At 38.7% G+C, this 26,168-nt stretch overlaps 1 protein-coding gene across 3 annotated transcripts in view; it reads left to right on the top strand.

Annotated features, from left to right (window-relative positions):
- The window catches only part of nrxn2b (neurexin 2b), an 883,386-nt gene that overhangs the window by 67,465 nt on the left and 789,753 nt on the right, over positions 1-26,168 (top strand). For 2 of the 3 annotated variants that reach the window (XM_088073122.1, XM_088073124.1), the window contains one exon: positions 970-1,033. The exons of the other annotated variant lie outside the window; for it this stretch is intronic. The gene's annotated coding sequence lies outside the window, so the exon portion shown is untranslated. The remainder of the gene's footprint in view (positions 1-969; positions 1,034-26,168) is intronic. 3 annotated transcript variants of the gene reach the window in all.

The following is a 26,168-nucleotide window of genomic DNA, read 5'->3' on the forward strand; positions in this document are numbered from 1 at the left end:
AGAGTGCATTTATAGTGAATGCAGCCAGATCAGCTAATGCTTGAACAAAGATGCTGACACCACAATGTGTTTATAAAATCCTTACAATTATTAGTTTTTTCTACACACCTTTGTTTCTGCACAGCAAAATCAGCACAAATTTAAAAAAAAAAAAAAACCTTTTCGAAATGTACTATAAGTCTGGATGAGAATAGATGTAAAAACAGTGCTGAAGGGAATTACGCTGTATCACAAACTGCTGTGTGTGTATAATTTAAATGAGATAAATTTTGGGGTGCCGAGTGTTGGAAATTAGCTCTCAGCGACTGAATACATTAGCACCTTGTTGCAAACATTCAGTCATATTTGGTCCATAAACACACCTATTTTATGAGCTTTGTGCTTACTCTATCTCTCTGACACAGCTGAGCTTCACAATATAATATTCATGGTTTGGCATCATGATGATGTGGCTATAGGGAAAGTTGAGTCATCTCTTCTGTCTCACACTTTGAAGATGTTGAGTGGGAGGAGTTGTCAGAATAGCTGGTCAAAGAATCTAAGTGAATAAACACTGATCATTTGATTGTTGTGGTCCACAGAGTCATACAGAGTAAAATAAAAAGACACTGTAGTAGCCTATTGACTTTAACAGATCTTATTTTCAGTGTTTGGAATAACATATTACTAATAGGTTTCCACCTTAAGTTATGTGTTTATTCCCTCAGAGAAGAGTTTTGTTGTGGTTATTTCATTAAAGGCTACAATATATAGGGACCTCTGACTTCTGCTATGTGGAAAACATGGAGGGATTTGCGGAATTTATGAATTAAAATGGACTCAGCTTTTTAACATATAAAGTGTTATTTTCAAAAATGTGGACGCAACTTAGAAAAATCATGGTTTTCATACCCTTTTCACAGTGCAGTGTTGTTTGGGATTTGCCATTCTGCTTCTCTCACCCATTCTTTGTCTTGGTGTTTCACCCAGGGCCGGGCTCAGCTCCTCTACACACACCAGCAGGGCCACTGACACAGGATAACAGGATAACGCGGTTAGTTGTTGGTGAGACTTTGCTCTGATCTCCCTGTGTTGTCTCTAAGTTTAGCGTCCACAGAGATGCGACTGATGGCTAATGTTAGCCTAACTGCCATCTAAGGCAGATCAAATCCTGACCTTTTATGACCTAATCTCACTTATGTAGATATTTTGGTAAAAGTAACGCAAAAAAAGTGTAATAAGTAACATATTACTCTACACAGACAGCAATATTTATTAACTAGTAACAGAAACTTCAGTCAGACTCTAAATGTATCCAATGGAAAAACAGGGAGTCTGGTGGAGCTTTAACAGTCACTAGAAGCACATTTATGTCCATTTATGTCCCTTTGAGAGAGTCATAGGTGGGTACCTGTGTTGCAGCTCGGCTTTATGACAAGAGACTATCAATATAGCTGTAGCCTTGCTATTCAAAGCAGTTAACGTTACTGTTCACAGGTCTTAAATATCTTTTTATACCCTGAATACAACATGGTATCCGCGTGTGTTTTGATTAGCGCCACTGCAGAGGAATATGTCTTGTTGATGCACAGCGTTGTTTTACCACTGAGTGCTTATCAGAAGTGCTAATGCTACCAGCAGCTATGTGTGAGAGGGACAAACTGGAGCTACAGTTAGACTATGTTTTGCTTTTGGCATGGCAGCTGCTACCACAGTCGACGTAATTATTATATCACCATTTAGAAGTCATTGATGTGAATAAAGGTTTTACATTGCGACTCCTGGAATTGATGTGATCAGCTAGGTCTTTTTTTTCCTTGAGAAGACATAACTTTGTTTTGTGGGAAGCACTGCACACACTGGTTGCTGAGAGCACACAAACCTGTCAACAGTCAGGTTTTATTGTAGCCTGTCATCAAGTTACTCATGGAATTAACGTTAATTAGTTACAACCGACATGATCTGCTGCCTGAAACATTATTGTTTTAACCATTGAAAGTGATGGCCAGGAGTGGCTAAAAATGAGAATCTCCTACCTGAATGTTTCATACACTGCTTTTTGTTGGTAAGAGATAATGGAGACAACGGATTGAATAACACATTTGTTAGTGTGGGAGTTTACAGCATCTGTGTATTTGCCTTTCAGGTGTCAGAACACTGAGTCGTTTGCATCAGGGCTCTTAAATAATCTTCCACTTTCACATCCTCTAATTATCACTTATGCATGCGAGTGAATGTTGCACTGTGGAGCCCTGTGTAAAACAATGGATTTCTAGGATGATACAAAGGTCAGGCACTGACAGAACATGGCAGCCTAGTACCAAAAATAACACTCAAATTTAAACATTGGAATTGTTTTTTAGTTTTCAATTAGCTTGTCATCCTGCAGAGTAATTTAATTTGGCCATCAAGTATGTAAATTACCTGCCATCCTTTGTGGATAGATCATTTTGAGTTAATAATTACACAATTCTGTTGAAATGGAAGCCCAGAAGTTATGTTTTACCCATTAAGCACCAACATGGCAAAACTTTTACACATTTCATTTACAGAAAAGGTTCTGCACCAAGGTTGATGGCAAAAAAACCGAAAATACACTTAACATTTTAATGAATTTATGAATTCACATACTCTCTTCAAGAGTTTTACAGCCCTTGTGCAAGAAAAGGCCTGCCGCATATATACTGCAAGCTCTTATATCAAAATCTGAGTTTGTGATTAACTGCATACTTCAGTCCACCAAACCAAAATATAAAGTATAGCTGCTGCAAAACAGTGAGTCAGGGCCAGGCATTTTGAGGAAGAAAAAGGAGGAGGAGGATAAAAAAAAATAGGAAAAATGAGAAATACCTGAAGGGGCCGTCAGGAGAACTGCCTGAACCATTACTTTAAACTTCTTCTAAATATAAATATTTTAAATAATGGGTCTCTTACCCACAAAAAATAGTTATCAAGACTAATTCTGAAATTTCTGTACTCCTTTGAGACAACATAGAGGTGTCAGCAATTTATTTTTGCAAAGATTAATAGCTCCCTAAGTGACAAACTTGTTTAAATATGCTCTTGTATTTGGTTGATTTTAGTTAAAGCAATGATAGAATTCAGTTTTTTTTTATCTTTTTTTTTTTCCCCATGAACCTCACAGATTTATTTAGCAAGAATTTGCAGTAGCTGTTCACAGTACAATTTACGCTAAATAATTCTGATGCACTGTGGACTCAATTTTTTATGTTTCAAAAATCTAGCTGGATCATTTGTGGAAGACTGTCTGAAGATGGTGTAAAGCGAGTTTGGTGTCAGTTGAGCCAAAATTGTGGGAGGAGACGGGTTTGATTAGTTGTGCAGTTTTTGAGAAATACAGCGATCGGCCTCATAATCCCTGCCACATTTTCTGCTTAATTGGGGCTTCATTTTGTTGAAAGTTGCAAGTTGTAGCATTTCGGATGAATTTGTTTTGACTTTTCAAAGTTTTAAACTTTCGACGGTTGCTGTGGTGCCATCATTAGGACCATTAGCCCCAATTTTTTGTTGAGTAACTTTAACATAGGACAACACCTATGTGCAAAATTTTGTGGTTTTCATGCATGGGATGACAGATTTCATGGCAGGAGGAGGAAGAACATTGACTATATAACACAATAAGGGAAGTAAGACGGGTGCATTTCTTCAGTATGCATTAATTTGCACTTAAATAACTATGTCTTTTGCCCAGACGTTGCTATATAATCTTTGTAATGTGATGCTTGCATAATACTATTTATCTCTTCGAGCGTTCCTCAAATGGCATCCCTGACATGAACCAGGTGTGCGATTTATCAGTTATGAGATAAGGCTATGAGTCATGGCCGAAGATGACAGGTTTTTGTGTTCATCCTCAACAGGCCAGGAACAGAAGGGGAGCTAAATAAAGCTCAGAGATCTCCTAGAATACATGCTCACAGATCACAAAAACAAATACTTTATGGGGAAAAAAAGCCTCCTGCATTATTCATGATTCTTCATGAGCATGTTTGATCAAATTTTACCTTCCCACTGTCACATCAAGTGGAGCGAGACAAATAATGACAAAACACAGTGTATAGGGAGAGACAATGACAAAAAATATTACAATAAAAAACTCCAAAAAACAAGAACAGTGCAACTCTCAGGGGAAGAGCAAAGCAACTTGATCCCTTTGTATCCACTGGACTGATTGTAAAACTGTTGCAGTATTCTGAGAAGGTGTCGCTGGTCTACATATCCTTGTTTATTTACTCTACTTGTGGCTTTCTTCACAGGAAGGAATAGAGATTTGAGGAATGCATGTTTTACATTCTTTCCAGTAACCTTTAATGGCAAAAAGGTAGTTTAAAATGCAGCTGCACTGAGAATGACAGGGTTATAAATACTTTTGGCTTGTGGTTGCAAAAGAAAAAATGCATATTTAAATCAATTTCTCATAAAAGAGAACATAATTAACAGGCAGTCATATGCACTGATTGAGTTCTTTCTCTTTTGTTGAATAGTAGAACTGTGATAAAGGGGAGATAGCATAATTCTACTAAAGCATGAAGTGTGCAAGCAGGGTTATATGTATGTGTTTTTTTGTATTTATGACAGTGAGTGTATATCTGTCTGTGAAGATCTCTATAGGACCCTGTCTGCATAGTAGCACTCTGTACAGTTTGATGTGAGTCCTGCACTGCGAAATACACACTCTGGCCATGCATGTCTTCGCATCTTGCACTTGTTTCCATTTTCCTGAGATAAACTGTACGTTGTGAGGCTGGGGAACTGTCACTGCTCTGCTTAAATTATAATGAAAAAGAGACAAATATATTTGGATGTGGGGAGTAATGTGGCTGGAAATACACAGGGCTATTTTGTTTTCTGTTCATGTTTTTTCTCTTGCTGAGAGGTGAGAAATGAAGGAAAAAGCAACACTGTAACATTGGTCAAACATGTGGCCTCTTAATTAGGTATACCCAGGCTATCTAACTTAGCTTGTGTTGTACTGGACTACATATATTAAGCTGTTTCCAGTGAATTAGTCATCATGTTTAATGGCACTGCGGTGATGAGTTAACTTAAAGTGACAATTATCAGTTTCTGTATCTTCAGGGCTCTAGACTGCACTATTTAGTCACATTTTGCAACCATTAGGCACTAGGGCAGTTTGCAAATACTATTGATACGTGAACTGGAGAGCTGTTGGTTGGTTTGCTAATCAAACTGAACACATTTTAACTTTCTGCTTACAGCTTACTGTTGGCCAGAAGCTTCAACTTCACAGCAAAAACCTAACATTTTCAGCCGAGATGAGACGAGTGCTTCAAAATAAAACCACCAGTGGTTCTGCTTGGGCTCTTTTAATTGTAACATTACTTAATTTAACTTTATTATAACAATACTCTATATTACTTTTATAAAACACAAATTTATTTAAATTCATTATAACAAATCTTAATTTAATTTTATTGTAACAACACTTTAACTTTATAATGACGGTGCTTTATTTAACTTTATTGTATCTGTATTTCGTTTAATAGTTGCAGTTTTAGTCTAGTCTACAGTAGTGTAAAGGGGATTTCAAAATGTTGAGATACAGTATATATCCTGTACCACATTAAAGCCTGTCATTATTTTTAAGACATATTACCCAGCCCTAATTGGATGTGTTTGTTATTTTTTGCCTGTCCTATTTACATACCCCAGGGGGCCGGATTATTAAAAACACAATATTGTGGTAGTGATGTGCAGGTGAAGGGTGACAGGAAAGGGAGAGAGAGGGTGAGCTACTGGGCGCCCTTTAACTATGACCATAATAAACGTAAAATATCATCTTCACACTTTTGACAGTATCACCTAAAACTGAACATTATGAGCTTTTATAAAGATAGATGTTGTGACAGAGCTGTTGTATTGGATTATACTAGATTTTATTAAAGTGGCCGCTGAGTGTTTTTCAACAGGACATTGACACACCAAAGACACTACTGTCAAATAGATAAGAAATGGCCCATTAGATGCAGGCTAATTTCAAAGTTACAGATATCGCAGAGGTGCGTTTTAAGCTAACCTTTCTGCTTCAGCCATTAGCAACTGATTGGACCATGCCAGACATTGTTTATTGCCTGGCTGGCTCCAAACAGCCAGCGATAGACTCAGGGGTCACTGTGGGTGTTAAAACCTGGGACAGTGATGTAAGTGCCACTATTCTTTGAAATACAGACAATGCTCAATAAATTGTAATTTCTGGAGAGAAGCAGTGCCCTAACACACACGCATAACCCAAACGCTCTTCATCTGTTCTTGCTCTAAGCACCATAGTAGCATAAATCGATGGCCTAAAGCTGCCTGTTAAAGACCTTGGTGGGAATCCAACTTGGCTCCCTCAAAGCGTGCTTTTAAAGTGTGGAGATGCAGGATATCATTTTACTAATGGCCTTTGATTCCTAAATGTGTGGTCTTTTGTGAAGTACCTGGCACAAAAGATGCATACACAGCCTATTGGCATTTTAGAGAGAGTTTGTGAAGTATTCATGAAAATCCGATTTTATATCTAACTGAAGTCAAAAGTAAACTAAGTGGTCAAAAGTGAGTGCACTCATTCATCCTCAGTAAACTCCGCTGCCACTTGTCCCAAGGAGTGTGACAGATGAAGGAATGGGAGGGAGAAGATAGAGGAAAATGAGATGTTTAAAACCCCTCAATAATTGATTTCCATCAGCTGATGGAAGTCCTTCATCCCGCTTGAAATAATACATGAAACGTCTGCCACAGACACACCCGTGTCAATTTTTAAAGGTTGCCTCTTTCCCAGTGACTACACTAAATCAATCATTGTCCCAGTCAAATTTGGAAGTTCTTTTTTTATTGCTGTCCCGTATTTCATCCAATCAAAATTATTCACAGATTCCAAGCGTGGAGGGGTTGTCTCGACTGGTTTTCAAAGTCTACTTTGAAGGGGCACACAGGGACAAATTCTTCACAGTGGCATGTGATTCTGAGTAGAGAAGCCCAAATTTTCCCTTTAATTTTTTTTTTCTTTTTACTCCTGTTGAAATATACATCGTGTTGCCTGACAACCCTGAGTGCCTTCTCCTGTCCAAGACTTGAAAGTGCCGTGCACCTCTCTTTTTCTTTGGGTATGTGCCAGATCTAATTCTCTTTTCTCTCTGGAAGTATATTAATACATGCAGGGAAGAATTAGTGACACTCAACTCACACTCTTATTGCAGACTTCAGTCTATCTGGGAAACAGCCTGTATAGATACTAAAGGGTGATTTATGTTCATGTGTATTAAAATGTCGAAATCTAAACAATTATAGAAGCTATTTTTATATGTATCTTTGACTGCACACGTGTCTGTAGCTTGGATAAATATAGTTGTCATGGCATCTATTAGCACTGTCAATCTTCCTCTATAATCCCATACAAACTTCACTCCTTATTATTCTTAATATTTGTATAGCTTCTTTGCAAATGATGTCATACATTGGTGTCCCACATGGAGGGCAGGCAGACTACCAACACTGCACAAAGGCCTGTGATTTGCGCTGTTTACGGCTTTTCCAGTTGGGCAAATTGGGGAAAAAATGAGGGCCTGAAAATCATAGGACACAAAGATGAGAAAAAACAAAAACAAAGTGACTGACAAATGGCAAATGTCGATTAAATGTCAGTCATAAATGTTAAAGCATTGTTTTAAACATGCTTCGAGCTGGATGCATTTCCAATGAGCTGTGACAACTTCTCTGTGTTTTTAGCCACAACATGTATTTTTAAAGCTGTTTCACCAGACCTGTGGTAACAGTTGAGCTGGTAGGTCAAAGATGTAGCTAACATGAGCTTGTAATGTTAGCCTGACTGTAGTACATCCATGTTACCTTACAGAGTTTAAATAGAGAAGACAGTTATACTCAAGCAACAAAAATTAGGCTTTGTATGCAGTTGGGTCCACGACTGACATGGCATGATAGTTTTTGACCACTCGACTCTTGCATGCTTTCATCAGTTCACCATGTAATCTAAGTAATGTTAGGAGGTCTCATCTTGGTAAAATGTGTGGAGGAGAGAAACTAGTGCAACAAAATGCAGCAAAGACTGCTGCTCCACAAAAGCAAATAATTCATTTCTGAATTAGAAGATATTCCCCATTAGATTGGCATCAAAAAGTTTTTTTTCGCTTAGCAGGGCTTCTTGTTGGCCTTGCTGTCCACCAGGCCTGTACAATTACAACTTTACAAAAACCTAACTAACGTGACAGTTAACTGGAGGAGATTGGTAGGTAGCAGAGAATTTACAGTGAGCTGAAGAGGCCCTCCCAAGCTAAACATTGTATGTCATTTCAAGTAAATATCATAAAAAAAAATGTGTAATTAAAGTAAAAGTAGCCTACTAACATATCTGCATCTCAGGTTCACCTGACAGTGCACAACTGATAGCCACGTGGCTTGTATACATGATGTGACAGCGGTGCATACTTAGGGGTTAGACCTTTTCACTGCAGACATTCTAACTTGTCAGAAGAAAAAGCACAGATGTATTTAATAACATTAATGACATGTCAAAATGTCTGCTGTGAAAAGGGTCTGTTCACTGTGGATAGAGTGTCCATTGTAATGTGATAGTTGGACATTGCTATATACAATAAATATAAATATACAATAAATATACAAAAAAAAATATCCACATTCAAACAGTAAGTTCAGCATTAGATTAGTATGAATTTCTTCAACAGCCCAAGTGTCTATCTGTCTCTGTTGGCAGCGTGCCCTGCAGTTTCTCTACATCTTTTACAGGCTGTGAACCTGTCAGTTGGCCACCTCACACCAGCCCTGACAGGTGTTGTCTGTGTCGCCTCACCTTTCTCTCCAGATGACCGCACAAAGCACACACAAGCGCACACAAGCGCACATGAATCACACGCACAGCCTGTGCACAGCTGTCGTGACAAAGGCAGATTTGTTTTTTGTTTTTTTTTTTTCCCTGCCATACTATGCTTTCCCTGCCAGAGCCAAGGTACTGTTTTCAATTCAACGTGACATGGTGAGCAATTATTTATTTTTTCATACTCAAAATGACACGAGAAAAAAAGAGTCCATGGTAAAATCAATTATGCCGAGTCGTAATGGCCTCTTCCTTATCGGCTGACATCTCTGTTTGAATATAATTGGTTCATGATAGCAGTCTCTTTGGCCAGTAAGGCAGCCCTATCAGGTGCAACATAATTTAGTGCAACACAGAAATGCATTTTAATCCCAGATACATCTCTTGTGCTTTATGATCACACTAAAATCTATAGGGCCATCTGTACTAGATCCCATCATCATGATGTCAGATAATGGATAAATGGATAAATCTGAAATTTCAGTTGAAGGGAGTCCATGTGAGCATGAAGCCAGTGAAGTATAAAGAAGTGTTTAGTGAGGTCTGTCCTACCATCTCTGTCTCAGCACATGTTTTAAGGCTACTTTCCATTCCCATCGCTGTGGCCTCATTTCTATTACCCTATCTGCTCCGCTGGTGAAATGAGAAAATGGAAAAGTGGGAATTGACTATTACAGAACACTGCAATAATTAAAACAGAGGTTCCTTTGGGTTTCACAAAGCAGAGACTTTGTTACACCATACGGGTGTCGGTTTCAGGGAAGAAGTGTTGAGGGCGACCGACTGCGAGCAAGGTCCTTGTCTTACACATTTCGGGATCTCCAGCCGCTACTACTTAAGCCTTCACACCTAAGGCCAACCTGATTAGGCCACCTCTGCCTTGTTTTCATCCACTTTCTCTTTATTAGCTAATTGGCTTAGCTCTCTCAGGGGGCCACAGACACATCGGATCAGCACACCAACCTGTGCTCTGTCTATCTCTGCCTCATTTTCTACCCCCACCCTTTTTTCTCCTCTGTCTCTGCTTCATTAACTGTCTCAAAATCTCACTTTTTCTTTTTCTTTGACGGAGCTGCTTCACTTACTGCTAATAGTAGAGACTCACAAACGAACGCAAAAGGCAGACATTTTTCAGATGCTCCTCTATCTATGAGCACACATATGCATGCACATGTTATATTCACTAAACTTAAAGCAAGTTAATAATTCATGTTGTTTCTTTGCTGCGTTTAGAGCACCCATCTTCTTGTGTTTTTGTCCGTTTTCCCCCGGGGCAGAAACACACGCATGCACACTCAGAATGAAGGGCAAGTTTTACTACTGCTTTGCTGATGCTGGGTGTGGAGTCATAAAAACAAGACAGCATCATCCCTGACTTATCACTGGCAATATAAACATAATAACTCCAGTGGGACGCTGCATTACTCTGTAATTGACCCTTCCTCATCTGCAAAATTGAGCCCATCATTTCCAGCTCATGTGTGGCAAGTCTTTAGTCCGGATGAAAATATGAGGAGGTGCTTGATGCTGTCAGTGTATCAACCTTGACGTTAATTGTAACATTAAAAAAAAGTACAATATGATGAAGAGATTATTATTATCATCGTTAACTTGAGCTTTTTTTTGTTGTCATCAGATATCAGTTAATTTTTTTTATCACCATGTATGGCATGGGCTTATGGAATTACATTTGATGCTAGTTTATAACGTAAGTCAACATTTCAGTACACTTCCCTCCTTTTTGCATAGAGTATATTTATTTGTAGCAGCCTGCAACGCTAAAAACATCTGCTGATTTTTGGGTTTTGGAGCTGGACTGTTCATAAGAAGCGCTGTTGGAATATTTATACCATTTGGTTATTAATTTCACATCACTTTTGGAGTGAAGAGCATACTCTGGGCATAGTCTGATTTTATAGTCTGATTTTAAGAAGGTTAGTGTCTAGTGTACTAGAAGTGAAAAGTGCACAGAAACACTGTTTATCTAAAAGTTTGGCAAAGAAGAAAAAGACTCATAAAGCCTCTGTCTGCCTATTGGAAAAATCTCTGTAGACCACTAAAAAGGGCTCGAGATGGATCTGGATGGACTCTGGTGGTAGTGGTCGGCTCATAGAAACGATCTGTTTGTGGTTTAGTAACAATAAAAACACTGCTTGCGGTATACCAGTGAGAACCAGCACAGAGGTTTAAAAATAAATTAAATTTGGTAATTCTAATCTCTGTTTACAGTTAGGGAGAGGTTTTGGCCATGCTGAAATAAACAATAGTCACAAACAAATTACCCACACTGGAGGGCCTGTGTGATGTCTGTGTCATAAGCTAATGCCAGTGATCTGAACTTCTTCTTAAAGCTTTGCTGATTAGAACTCCATCATGATTCTATCTATAGCAACAACAGCACATAAAGGAGAGACAACTATAAAAGGCTTTGTGAGTTAAAGAGATGCAAACAAAGAAAACGAAATGCACAGCTGAAAGACTTGCTTGTATGAAATCATCTAAACCCACATAGGCTGGAGATAGAGTTAGACCCTTTGTTTTCACATATTTGCCATGCTGAAGTGCAGACCCAACAGTGGGCAGGACATTATTAGAAAAGGTGTCAATATTTCAAATAGTTAGATGCACGTAAACATAGTGTCATAGAGTTGCAACAAGGCTAAGTAGGTGACCGTATTTATGTATTCTTGATTAGTCAGGAACCATGCAGATTTTAATTACTAGCCACACACAGGCTCCTTTGTGGAGGAAAAAATAGGAGGTAGCCGTAAGGTCTGACTCTACATAAAGGTCATATCTGCAGTGTCATGTAGTCCTGTGGCCATCATTAAGCTTTGGCACATTCAAGCTTTTTTGGGATATAATGTATGGTGGTGATAATGGGCTTCCCACAGTCATGCTCCACCAGGGCCCTTGAGGGAACCATAGGGGACCTATTAGCATAATGAGGAAATGTATATTAATGACTTCTTTGATAAGAGGCTTTACAGTGACAGTAGTGGGGACAATGTCCCTTTTACTGCAAGTATACACTTTAGAAATATGAATGCACCTCCCTTGTAACAATTCTTTGCATTTACTTTTTGGGATGCTTTCCAAACTCTTGTAGTGCAGTATCGCTGTTTGACTGAATTAACTGAAAAACTTTCATCCCATAAAGTGACCTTTACCTTTTTTGGTTATATGCTGACATTGGCCAGATTACCGCTGTTGTTACTCTACAAGCACATTGGTTGTGCCTGTCCCTAAACCGTTTGAAATCTGGAATGACATCACTTTTCTCGTGCTTCTTTCAGACGCCTTTTACAAGTATATAACCTTTTGAACCTTGACCAAATTGGTGCAGTTTTTTTCCATAAACATTGGGGAAAGGGCAATAAGCACCTTAGTAATAAATTATTCACAAATTGGAAGAAATTAGTAGAATTATAAAACAGTTTTTAAGGGGAAAATATATGGGTGGGGGGGTGGGGGGACTATATTTCTAATCATCATAACTACATTTTTAAAATTATGTTATGGCCTTTTTTAATTAATTTTCAGGTAAATTTCTTGCACTGTTTTTTTTTTTTTTTTTTTTTTACAAATGCTTTGCTTTTTTTGGGTCATTTCTGCTTTTGTTGCTCATTGCCTTTCTTTAGTAGCTTAGAAGGGTTAATCAGCAGTATAGTACTCACCTTGAAAGAAAATCATGAGACATTTTCCAGGTACACTTTTTAAAGGACTTAAAATACATCTAAATCATTTTTTTTTTTTTCTGAAATGCCCAATCATTCATGTTTTAGGTGTGATGAAATGCATATGGACCAGCTGACCCTAAACTTGTACTGCACTGAAATGGATTGCATAAATGACAGTAGTCCTCAAGCTCAAACATAACTATATTTTTTAAGTAAAGACAGTGTGCAGTTGAATTTTTTCTGATATTTTTTAAGAATGTCAGTTTATTATTTCCCTTTTATTGCACAAGCATCCCTAAATTGCATCATGCAAAATCCCATGAGTCCCACACCAAATTGCACTACAGTATGTCATCATTTATTATTAATACATGAGCTTCTCTCATGGTCCTAATATATTTTCAGACTTGTGTGTTGAGTATTGCTGGCGTTGTCTTGGAAGCGGTCCTCATGTCATCCCTGGTGGGATGAAGGATGCTCTAAAATGTTGCATGGTTGTGTAACCATTGGCGTGCCGTGGACTCGTGCTCGCGATGAAAGAATCCCATTGATTCACAGATGAGATTAGCCGAGGATTGTGGTGCTCATGAGGAGCGTGATAAAGCCTGCTGCACATATGCAAAGTTGAACAGAGCATATAGCAGAGGCCTCTGAGGGAGGAGCAAAAGGAGATGCATTGTGTCTTCTCATACACATTTAGTTTAACATGATTTTTTCTTTCTGTGTACATTTCGAGTTTGTGTGCACCAGATAAATGTGCTAAAATGGCAGCATATGCCCACACACTCACCCATCGCCTTTTTGTCCTTGTGTTTGGCAATATTCCCATTTCAGCAGCTTAAGCAGACCCCTCTAGCTCTGTCCTGTTGCCTGCTATTGTGCCGTGCAGCTGGGGTTGTGACAGAGCCCCCCTCAGCAATAAGGGCTAACATGCAAGTGAAGAACAGGCAAAAACCAAGGGCTGTGAGCTGATAGTATGATTCTGCCACTCAGATACTGGCCAACTGCGCCCACACGCCATCTTCTGCCAAGTGCTCCGTTTCTCCACCTCCTCCCCAAGGAGTTACCTGTGAACTGTTTCCTGCACCGCCATGTGCGCCAACTTTTGTACCGAGAGAATATTGCAGATAATATGTGGAAATGTGTCAAGTGTATTTGCAGGCATTCACACCGTAAACATAATGGATACTCATTTGCATACATACAGAAGATATACACTAGTCACAAGGGATGTACCAGCTATATTTAGTAAATTCGAATCCATTCCCGATCCTTTGTTTATTGCACTCTGTAAAAAAAAAGCAAAATAAAACCCCCCAAAAAACAAACCTGGAACCTTTTTTTAACACAGTGAGTAACAGTGGACTCAGTTAATGATGCCCACACTGACGGAGGGAATTGGGGAGGGTCACTTTGGGTCAAAAGAGGGTCACTATGCCTGTATTTCATCCGTATTTTGCACATGTACTTCAGCTCTAATGTGCTGCTGTTGGCTGTGTTTGATGTTTGTCATGTATAATATTTTATGCGGTATATTTATGCTTTTGATGGAGAGAGGCTGTCCAAATCCTGTCCAAATTTCCTGTCACAACAAATCCACACTGCCTTCTACCACTATAGGGAGACAGTTTAAGCAAAGCTGTGATACAGGCTATATTTTTTCTTTTTGGCTAGAAATTAATGTGTCATACATATCCAATGTGGTTTCACTAATTTTATTATAGGCATACTTTGGTAGTCTGTAAATTTGCATCATGTAAAAATCGGATTTGGACTTGGTATTTGCAGTGTTGTATAAGTTTGAAAAAGATCAGGTGCAAAAGTTCTTTTATGAAGTCTTCCGGACATGTGTCACGCCTGCAGATCAGTATAAAAATAAATACAAGTCCCTCTAGCGTAATCTTTGTGGAGTTCACAATACTGAAGTTAATGTTCCTTGACCAGGTCATTTTTTAGGGCTATTCTGGTGGTCCAGGACAGTGCAACCACTTCATCTTGACTCCTCAAAATATCCTTGATACAAAATCTGTCGCTCCTGCACCAGTAAATACCATTTGGACAGCAAACAAACTTAACTTTTGTATACCTTTACTGCAGATGGCTTCGCATGTAGCTCAGTGTCAACTGCTAGGACCAGGCGGCTGGGCTCTGTATCAAGGCACTTTTGATAACAAAACAGGAACATGTCAATGGAAATCTGTCTGAATAGGTAGGCAGCAGCAGATCAGAGACTGATAAATGTTTGATTTATATAAGACTTGGTTAAATGGATATACCACGGAGGACTGGGTATGCATAGTATGGATTTTTTGTTGCTGATAACTGATGACACCTGCTTCTTATGGCCAGTACCAATAAGATAACTAATTATTTCATATTTTTGCATTTTAAATAATGCATAACCTGTAGTTTATGCTCACATGAGGGTTAGAAAGGCTAACATGTATCGAGAGTGCCTGTAGTAAAACATGGTATAGAGTCAATATAATTATCAAAAGACCATTTCCACTCTCTGTTTTTGCTGAAAACCATCATGCAGAAAAAATCGATGAGATTCCGTGCACACTTATGCTGTCAAATACTGCATACCCCAGTGAAATTTCATGAAAGTATGAAGTCCTGTAAAAAGCAGTTACTGCCCAAATCTAATCAGCTGATTCTTTATCGGCCTGATATATCACACATGCCTAGGGAGAACCAAAGAAATGAGGCTTTGTGGTGGGCCTCATTTATAAAGGGTAGGGCTGTTGATGCATTCAGGAACATCAGTAGCAGAAGTACCGAGCATGATGTCCAGATATGGATACAGATTTGAGCACTATTTACTCAGTTTTAATCTCTTAAGTCTGGTACGGTCCTTCTGTTAATTAAAGCTTATGAAGATAATTTACGTCTAGACCACAGTTTGGTAGTTGCATCTGAGTTCTTATTCCCAAGATCTCTGTTCAGACAATTCAAGACAAAGCTAGTGTAGTGAGGTGGCACACTGAAAAACAAGAGGAAACACGGATGAATAGAGTTCAGAGTTCAGACAAAGAGTGAGAAAAAGTTAGAGAGAGAGCCATGGAGGGAGTAAAAGTGAGGGAGCTCACTGGGAGAGAGTGTCAGGAGAGCTCTGGTCTTCCCTCCTTCGGAGAGACGCTGATCATAGAGTGCGTGGCTGTTGTGGGATCAAAGGCTTTGTCAGTCAAAGCCCCTTGACTCTGTCTCCGCAGAGCCGACTACAGGTACTCAGGGAGGCATGGACGTGGAATAATTCATGACCGGAGAGGCTAACCCTCAAATGCTCTCTCTGCCCAGAATGAGACAGCGCATCTGGGGTCACAGGTCTCAGAGACTCCCCTTATCAGCCCCCAGGCATGGAGTCGAGAACAGCTGCTGGCTCTGGCTTCTGTTCCTCTCCTGTATTATCTGTTTTAACACACGTTCAGCACAGTACTGTGTTTGGCACAAACACAGTCATGCTGTGAAGTGTTTGTGTGTGGCATAAATGGCATGTTTTGCATGTATATGGGTGGGCAGGTGGGTGGATGCTTGGCATGAGATGTGTTGTTTTTCTGTGTGTGTGTGTTTGATATTTTTAGCTTCTCTACTGATGCTTTATTGAACCAAACAGTTAAATCAAATTCTATTCACAGATCCAAGTTTTAAACAACATATGGTTTGGGCTTGCTGAAAGCGTATATGAATACTATTAAGTCATCTTCTGGCAGTTCTGTTACACAAGGCTGATTAGAAACGCTCAGGCAATCAGCCAGGGTTTACGTGGACTGAATATACATTTACAGGAATCTGAATTAGGATTGATGCATATCATCAGACTTCATTTTTCACTATTGTGGTGAAACACAAGTGAGCCTTCATTCAAATTTAAGGGAAACTGACTCTTGGCCTTGACATACTTTCAGTATGTGGCCACAGCACTATCTGACTGAGGTAAAAAAAAAAAAGAAAAAAAAGAAGTAATAAGTATTTTAAAAGCTGTGTTGGAATTTGTGTTATTTTAAGTTCTGACACTTAGATTGTGATTTTTACTCAAAGTATATGTTGGTTCCAAATATTGATTATGGGGCTCCTTGATTACTAGTAATTGGAATCAGCCCTCAAAAAATTATATTAACAAAATTATGCTTAACTAAATGTGTGTAAATGGTAGATCGGTGGTGTTTGTGAGTGGATGTGTGAACATATGGTGTTGTATGGTGTCAAATAAAGATAATCCTAACAGAAAGACACAGAAGGCAGAATCCTACAGGCCATGGCAAAGCCAGAGGGCTGACAAGTGTGTCATACATATCTGAGCTCTCAATAGCTGATGTGATTTTGACATTGATAGCTATCATATTTGTGATAGTGCTGTGCTTTCTTGTTTACCTAGTGATGGGATTTCAGTCTCATAAAAACTTGTTGAACCTGATACATGCACAATAGTTGTTGAGTTGATCACTGATGATAACTGTGTAAAGCTTCCCAGAAGATTTTTTTGAAAGAAAACATGAACAAGGCCCTTAAAAAGCTATGTTTGAAGATCTGTTATATCCATCGCTTGGTATGACGCTGAGCTCTAACATAATTGTTTTTCAGTTAGTATTTGATTGATGCCGTCTCGTTAGCACTTGCTTGGTAACAATGTTAACTCATTAGAGGAATGTTTCATTCTAAAAAGCAGCTTGCCTCTCCTCATCTCTCTTTCTTGTCTTTGTGCTAACATTGATCTTAAGAAGGGAAGAGTAGCTTGTAGCACTTTGTGTGCGCACCCACATGTGCTAACAGTTAGGTGACGAATTAGTGTTTTGTTTTTGTGATGTGGCATTGCATTAAGATCCGTCAACCAAATCCAAGTGACCCTTGTCTTTGCCAAGTCCATCTGGAAGGCATCCTTATTGGCAGGACAAGAACTGCAAGAAAGAAGTTTGTTTTTTTAACACTCAAGTTTTCTGCTCTTTGCCTTATTACGGGCTAACAAAGAAAAAGGAATGAGAAGGGTGGGGATATTTTGTAAAGTGAAGCTGGAATAGTGGTGAAGCAGAGGGAGTCTGGACATCAGACAAACCCTTTCCACCCTAGCCTCCACTTCTCTTTCTGCTCCCCTTCCTCTAAATAATAAAACACTTGTTTCGCCAGACATCTCTTCAAGCCACGTCTCACTTTCTGTTCATTGCTGCCTCTCTGTTTTTCCTTGCTTGTGATTGTAGAAAGTAAGGTTCAATCATTGTTCCCCTGCTGCTTGATGAACATGATAAACTGCATTGGGATTTAATTGCATGGAGCATTTAATCAGCAGGGTCCCCATGGTCAGGGAAAACCTGGAAAAGTCATGTAATTTCAAAATCACATTTTCTAGGCCTGGAAAAGTCATGGAAATAGTACAAATCATTGAAGGTTTTGGGAAAATCATGGATTTGTGTATAATTATATTAAATTATTCAATTATAATTAAATAACATTAATGTATCATAATGGTGAGTTTATTTTTAAGAGCTGAGCTAATATAGCTCTAATATGCATCTGTGTGTGACAATGTTTTTGTTGTGATATATTTTTGTTTATTTGTTCAGGATGTACGTTTCTTCATTTTTTACCAGCAATCCATTACTTCTTTCAAGTGTGCCCATGTCAAACAATTTTTTAAGCACAATTGGTTTTAGGGGAAGGGCATACAACTTTAAATGGCTTTATTTTGGATTAATTTACTGCATTTTTTTAATGGAAAACAAGGCATGTTTTCTTTTAAAAAAAAACTGGCAGTAGTTTTCTTTTAAAAAAAATTGAGGGATTTTTTTTGTGCAATTTTCATAGAAAATGTACACTTTGGGCAATTTTAATTTGTCCTTCTATTTTTAAAGGGTCTGTTTTCTTTAAACAAAAATGCCAAAAGTACACCATCTATCAAAGCCAGAATCTGTTAAAACAGATATTATTGTTGAATTTTCAAATTTCTGAAAGTCCTTGAGCACATCATGTGAATTGATGAAATGATGTTTGAATAGAGTATCAATTTTACATGATTGAAAAACATTGGCAAGTGAAATAGCAAGCAAGAAAAAATATATTTTGAGTCCTTGAAAGGTCATGGAAAAGTTTTGGAATTTTTGTTTGGCAATGTTTGGGGACCTTAAATCAGTGAATATGACATTTAACAGGATGGGAAGAGTGACAAGGATGAAAGAAATACAATAATTAATAATGATGTCATAACAGGCCACAGATATCTGTTAGTTAATGCCAACTTGGGTTTATTTGGAATTGTAAGTAAAATAGTAATGACCTGGTGGACTGTAAGGCCTCCCGATTGCCTAACCTTGTCATCTTTTGGTGAGGGATTACAAGATTATGGAGTGATTTGTATTGCAGCACAGGGACACCTGTCACCTTACTCTGTGTACTGTCATCGTACAGTCTTGACAGAGAAAAAAAAAAGTCCCTTGTCGACCTATTACAATATCTCTTTCTCACTGTTATTGTTTTAATGAATAAATGAGAGGGCAGGGGGAGACTGAAAAAAATAGGTCAGGGTGAATGTGTTATCTAGAGGGTGGGGATGGAAAGACAGAGCAAGGGGGGAAGAATTGGGAAAAAGAGAGGGCACTAAACTCTGAGGCAATAATTAAGTGGAATATGGAACGCGCCCTCGAGGGTACATCCGAATCAGCACTTTGCATTTTGATGGAATGTGAGACAGCGTGGAAGCCACTTTATTAATGAGTTTATTTATGTGCGGGTGGATGGCATTAGCCCTGACTCTGCGACACGCTTGGCCGGACTCTTCCCTCATACTTGCAGATTGCTGGCAGGGGGCAAACAAAGGTGACTCGAGGTCGCATCTACTCAGTGTACTACAAGCTGTGGAGACCAACCATGTAATGATCAACTTATTTACATAATGTCTCCTCTATGTGCCAAATCATATGGATTTGTATGGGTTTGTTAAAGCTGACCGCTAAGAGTTTTTGAAACTGATAGATGTTTTGGCCATTTGAGCAACTGATAGCTCGGACCGCGAGTCCATGTCCTCTGTAAATTCAGTTTCAGTGGCTTTACATGTTCTTGAACAAACATGCAATTCTTAAAACATTTTCCACGGAAAACAAGGATAACAAAAACATGTTACTGAGATCTAATTTGAAATGCTGCATTGTGATTTATTTGTTATAAAAGCTTACCATAGCCATTTTTGCATTTAACTAACTACTTTTGTGAATATTTAAATAAATTGTTTCTTGATTTGATTTGACTTCTCTTTTTAAACAGACTTCTTAATCATCATTAAGGCTGAGCCGAATGCTTTAAAGCTTCAATCATCGCCATGGTAATCGATCGTGCAAATCAAAATTCAAATGCTTTGTTTTTTTGTTGTTGTAAACTGTAAACTGGTCAAGGAAACCGGAATGATTTGGTAAGTGCTAATAGCTTACAGGATCACTGCATGCAATAGTCCACCTTCCATGCTGGAAAGTCTGCTTTTATTCAGTTTTTAAGTGTGAGCATGAATAAATAAACTTAAACTCAAACTGCACTGCACAATGAATTAATATTACATACACTGAAAAGCAATGTATTCTGTGTCTCCATATGCTGGTGGGCCATCACAACAAAAGTATGCATAATATGATGTGGATATATAGATATCAGAATCGGTGATCGGCCAGAAGTTGTTATATAGCAGCATATTGGATATCAGCAAAAAATCCAATATTGTAAAAGAACATTATGGTTTGGCTTAAAATACAAACGGTTGTTGCTAACATAATGTGAAGTCATACATCAGTGTGCATCATACCGCCGCTGAAACTGTCTCTGTGCTCCGGTGTCTTATGCCAAGGGCCACTGACCAAGTGTTAATATTTGACAAGTTGGAAGTGAAACCATGAGACAGGATGGAAGTGTAGAAGTAGGGTACAGTGCCCCCCCACCCATCCAACCCAGGGGAAGCCCACATATCATAATGATGTCCAGCGAAGGATAGTGGAAAACTCATTTCATGAAAATTGAAGTTGGAGTGGTACTTTCTCACCTCTTTCTTCTTTCATGTTCATGGGTACAGGCGCCTCTTAATAAAGGCTGTGTCCGAGCCGCCGGCGAGCCTCCCCAGAGAAATGTATTTGTAGTGAAGTTTATGAGGGCACCTGTCGTAAAGATTTAAGACGGAGCTTTTAAGGCTGTTTGCAACTTAAGCACATGTATTGAGTTGGTAGGGGGAGATTATTGAGTGGTGCATCAATGCGGATTGTGTATGGTGGCCTTCTCCACTTTCGGCCTGCGTTCCTTTCTTTTTCTCATCTTGTCAAGCATGTTACATGTGATGTCTTTCTGTAATCACTCATCATCACAGTCATTAATGGTTCTGTGAGTGATTGGAGCTTGAGAGTGAATAGCTGGTGCTGTGGTTGGTCTGAGTGCTTTGCTTTGCTCACTTGGACACATATGCCCACAGACACACATCAATCCTGTACTATCCTCCTCTGTGATTACGCGTGAAATGGTTTACCACACTTGAGCATGAAATGACCGACACTTTGTGAGAATACTCACAAGGGATTTGATATTTGATTGGCCTGTGGCTCACCACCTGTCCTTAGCTGAATATTCATGGGCTTATTTCCATTGACAACGAACACAACCAAACAAACAAATAGGAATTCATTTGGGAACCTGTGTAGACATGACAAAAGGTCAGGAGAAGATGTGTTCCAATCTTTACCCTTTCTAAGACTGTTTAACATTACCCAGCTAATCCTACCACTCTTACCTTAAATTTGCAGCAGTTCCTAATTGGACAGAATCGAAATAATAATGAGCTCCTGGCTAGTCGGTACTGACATTAGTTCTTGTTTGTCATTCACTTGGATCCTTTAAGCAAATAGGAATTTTTAATTTTATACACATAAATACTTGTATGTATTCTCTCTGTGTCTGGATATCTGCAAATAACAATGTTTTCATAAGTGTTGTGTGATTATGTTGTGCTTCTCACACTCTGTGGAATAGTCATGGTGGATTGTTAAGCTGAAGAGAGATGTCAGTTTCAGTTTATTTTGCTTTTGATAGGCAGACACCCATTAACCAGTAAATAACCAGTTAATTTTTTAGAAAAAAGACATGAAATACAAAAGGCCTTTCCTTTTTGACTGGTGCTCCATTGTCTCAGTTAGCATAGCGCTACATTATAAAGTGATATTCATTTAGAGGAAGTGAAATTTTAATGTTTTATGTTGTGATTGTTCTGCCTTATATATTTTATCTTCTGTTGGCTTTGATGACAGACAGTTACCCCTAATTTCCACCTGATCCCTGTGCGGTCTCGCTCCGATCTGTCACGGCAGATGGAGCAAATAGATTACACTGTAGTCTATGTGTGAATTTCCACTGGCTCCGCTGCGTTGCGGAAGGACTCCATCTCAACTCCAGCAGTACAGACGCTTGATACGCAGATACGTGTTTACGTCTGATCGTATTTCACTTAACTACATCAACCAACATCACAATGATTCCTACCAGACCTGGTTGGTGCACAGTGCACGAAAGTGTAACAAAATTAACCTGTAGACCAACATGTGTAACCAGTCTAATATATACTCAGCAGTTAATTGATTAATGGTTAACCACTGACATCCCTAGTTGAGAGGCTTTGAAGTGTGGGCCCATTTTAGCAAAGTATACGTGACTGACAGAGAGTTTGGTATATAGGCTACTTCTCAAAATGCCACTGAATACCAAATTGAACCAAAAAACAAAACTTGAAAGTAGTCCTTTTTAGGAGCTAATTGCCTTAAGTTTTGCTGTATCATTGGAGATCTAAGTCATCTTCCTTTGCAACCATGATTAATGTTTGGAAGAAGTGGAGAACAGGCTTCAGAGGATTGTCTTCACAGGAAAGATTTTAACATACCGCTCTCCTGAGAGGGCATCAGTGAGATCAGTCGGTGCGCTGAGTGTCTTGTTGATTTCCTCCAGGATGTCAATATCGTGCCATGTAGCACTGAAGTGTCGAGTCTTTAGATCAGAGGAGAGAACATGAATTAGCAGTTTACTGTTCAGTTTTCAGCACCATGGCTTGATCCATGGTTTTGATCCACATCTTGCTTGGGCACTCAGTTTTAAGCTTGTGTTCCGGTGGCTTGAGCTCCTTTGAGGTCTTGGCAAGCTCCCACCGCTGCCTCCCACTATGGCTAAAGCAGCCCACTAGATTTTTGCATAAACCCACAGAACGGTCAATTCCTGGATCTTTCATTGTGTTACCCAACACAGCAGCCTTTCGCTAAGTCACTTATCTTTTGTTTTTGACATTGTGCCTGAGAGGTTTTAATTCAACCCAGTTTTGAGGCTGTACTGATGATGTTTGGTTGAGCTCAGAAGTGACAGAAGAGTTAAATCAACATCCTTGAGTATTATGAGCTTAACAAAGATATTAGTTTATGTTTAGTTTTTGCTAGGTTATAAATTATAAATATCATCAAATATAGCATCTAAATTATGAAATGAATCTGAACATTCCAGTATGCATACACTTTATGTGAATTTGACAATTTTTGTTATTTCTAAATCAAATATTGCACCTACAAAAATATTAACACAATTGCTGAAATAATTGAAAAAGAAATGGACCAGGTGTCTCTGGTCTTACATTATAAACTGCCTGAAAGTCGGGCAGTATGTTCAAATTTTTTGCAAAAACATTACGTAAGTAATTCAACCTTGGTGCAAAATAAGTAAAAAATACAACTAAAGAGAAAGTGGGAGCGGTGTGTGAAATGAAAGACTTCTACAGTACATCGCTGATAAAGCTTTTATCTATCCAAGTTAGAGCAGGAATGTCATCATTAAATATTTTCAGATATTTACCACAGACATATTACTAGGGCTGATGGGATTCCTTTTGAAGTTATGCTTGTTATGATGGGTCCAATTTGAAGGAGCAAATAGTCAAAGTGAGCGTGTTCAGTCTGAAATACTGGAAATGATAGTGATCATTTCTGCACAAGTGTATAAAACAAGCTGTTTCCCATCTTGCCACTTATCGGTTTGCAAAACGGTTAATAGGCTTTATTGAACCCTTTGAAATTTAGATTGACAGTTGATCAGTTTTCTTGAGCTGTGTTTAGATGCCTTTAAAGAGCTGTTTAACCCTTTAGAACCTGAGCAAATTGGTTTGATTTCCTCGGGGGAAAAAGCAGTGAGCAATTTATCAAGAAATGTCCCACAAATTGCAAGAAATGTGTGTTTTGAGTGTTTTTTCTTGCAACTTTTGACTAATTTCTTTTCTCCAATTTTTGTGCCATGTCTTGTTAAGCTGCTCATTGTCTTCTCCCCTGCTGAGGTTTCAAAGGGTTAAATGCTATGTGGAGCAAATTACAGTCTTCATTTGGCTAGAGATGTCTGACAATAGGTTTACTTTGGACGCCAAGGTCAATATCTTGAGCTATGTTGACGATTAAAGTAAGTTAATATTCTGCAATATTGAGGCGACCTTTGAACATTCGGAGGATTGGGTATTTGGAAAGGACACTCATACAAATCCCAACACTCCTAACAACTCATCATCGTAACTTCACCAGCTGTGTCATAGAGGGTTTTTTAACATGACATCTGATCATGTACAGACACGTACTGGCCACAGCAGCTATATGCTTGTCACAATTGTCCAAAGCTGTGATTATTTTACGTTCCTGCTTGTCCGTCAGGAAGATAACCTTTACATTTATTGGCCAGCAGCCTTGCTGCCTCCGGCATCCTCCCTGGCTTTAATTAAAGCTGTAATTGTGCAGACAGACTCTTCCCTCATTATATATAATCTTTTCTTTCAACCTGCTCGCTGTCCCCTGTTCAATTATCTGAACTGAGTGTTGTGGAGGCAACGTGTTTGCTAAAGCACAGGGTGAGAGGGAAGTAAATGATGTTGGAAGTATGCGTTTGACGATTTCTGCTCTGACCACATTGATCTGCAGTGCTGGTTCTATGGTCTTGTGACATTTAAAAATCAGATGTTGAGTGTTGGACATGGAGCTAATTGCTAATTGTTGCAATTAGGGCTGCAACCAGTGATTATTTTTAGTACAATCTCTGCAAGGCATTTTGGTTATCTTCACTGCATCTCGACTGTGAAGGAGCCTGGAGAATTCCACCAGGCGCAACTTCACTTGTTTCGGCATTACATTATAGAGAGTGCTTCAGAAGCAGAACGTAATGCCTTCCTGATTCTGTAGATGTACAGTTTTTGTTTATTTGTTCATTTGTTCTTGATATTTGTGCCTTGAAAAAAAGTAAGTAGGATAAATGTTTTTTTTTTTTTTTTGGTTTTTTTTATAGTTATTTTCTACTTTGTTGTGCTGTAGCCTATAGACAAATTTAATATGGTTGAAAGTCAAATTATGAATGACATGGATCAAAGAATTGTAGATGTGTTTTAGTTAAAAATACATTCACCTTCATAATTCATAATACATAATACAGTAATAATACATAATACAGTGTCTGTTAGCAGGAGAACCTGATCTGTGCTGTGCAACGTGCCTCTCAACAAGCAATGTCTAGAGTGGACACAATCGGCTACAGGGTTGCAGTTGCAAAAAATCTTAAAGATGGTAAGACACTGCAAATAAGATTTTATGAATCCCTTCTTTCTGATGTTGCATTGAAAAATCTCAAAATAATTGGCAACATCTATTTAAAAAAACAACAAAACCTAAATAATTGTTTATGGTCATTGTAAAATTGGTCTTAAATTAATATCCAAATGGTATCTTAAGTGTCTCAAAAGGGCTTAAATCTAACTTGCCGCAAGAAGAAGGAACCTTTACATGTATGTATTACATTAATTGTAATTTTCATTTGCTAAAACTCCACAGTGCTGTATCTTTCCAATCTGTTGCTTCTCAGAATGAATCAAGAGTGGCTTTGTTGTTCTCATGTGAAACTGAAGTTGGTGAAGCAAGCTCTTCTGTTGTGTGGACCTTGTCAAGGTCAGTCTTTCTCCACAGTGGCTGTACTGGGTTTTCTAGGGTGGAGAGTCGGCATGCCACATGCTGACTGCAGCCTGCATCCTGCTGTTTTCAAAGTGACACTGTTCAGCATAGAACAAGCCTCTGATTTGTTTGGAATGGAAAGAGTGATTTCGAATATCTGCTAAATCTTGTTTATTTCTCTTTTGTTCTGCGATCTCATATTGTGAGAAATAGTTGGGAGATTTTCAGCAGCTGGAAAATACAACTACTGTTCAACACAGAAGGGACCTCTGCCCTTTCATTGATATTCCTTGACAGTCCCTACATACAATGTCTCTGCCTCATTGTTATTGAGGCGGATTTGGTGTAGAGTAAATCCTCCAGTGCTCTCATTACATTGCTGTATTAATTAGCTTCTTAGAAAGGGTATTGGAAGGTGGAGGATTTATCTAAGGGGTTGAGATTTAAGGATGACAGTGAGTTCTCAGCAAAGGGGTGTGTATGTGTGCTTTTGCATTCAGGTAAAGGTGGCAGCTGGATGGACAAGATATGGAATTGAAACTTAAGATCAGTATCTACAAACTTATCTCTGCTTGAGTCTTGAATACCACATTGACAGAGGAAACCACACTGAAGTGAGTATTAGAGATGGGTTGATTTGCGGTTTTGTTGGTCCAGTCTGGTGTAAGAAACAGT

The sequence above is a fragment of the Plectropomus leopardus genome, chromosome 23 (assembly GCF_026936395.1).
Source record: "Plectropomus leopardus strain MGB_pleo_1.0 chromosome 23, ASM2693639v1, whole genome shotgun sequence".
NCBI classification, from domain to species: Eukaryota; Metazoa; Chordata; class Actinopteri; order Perciformes; family Serranidae; genus Plectropomus; species Plectropomus leopardus.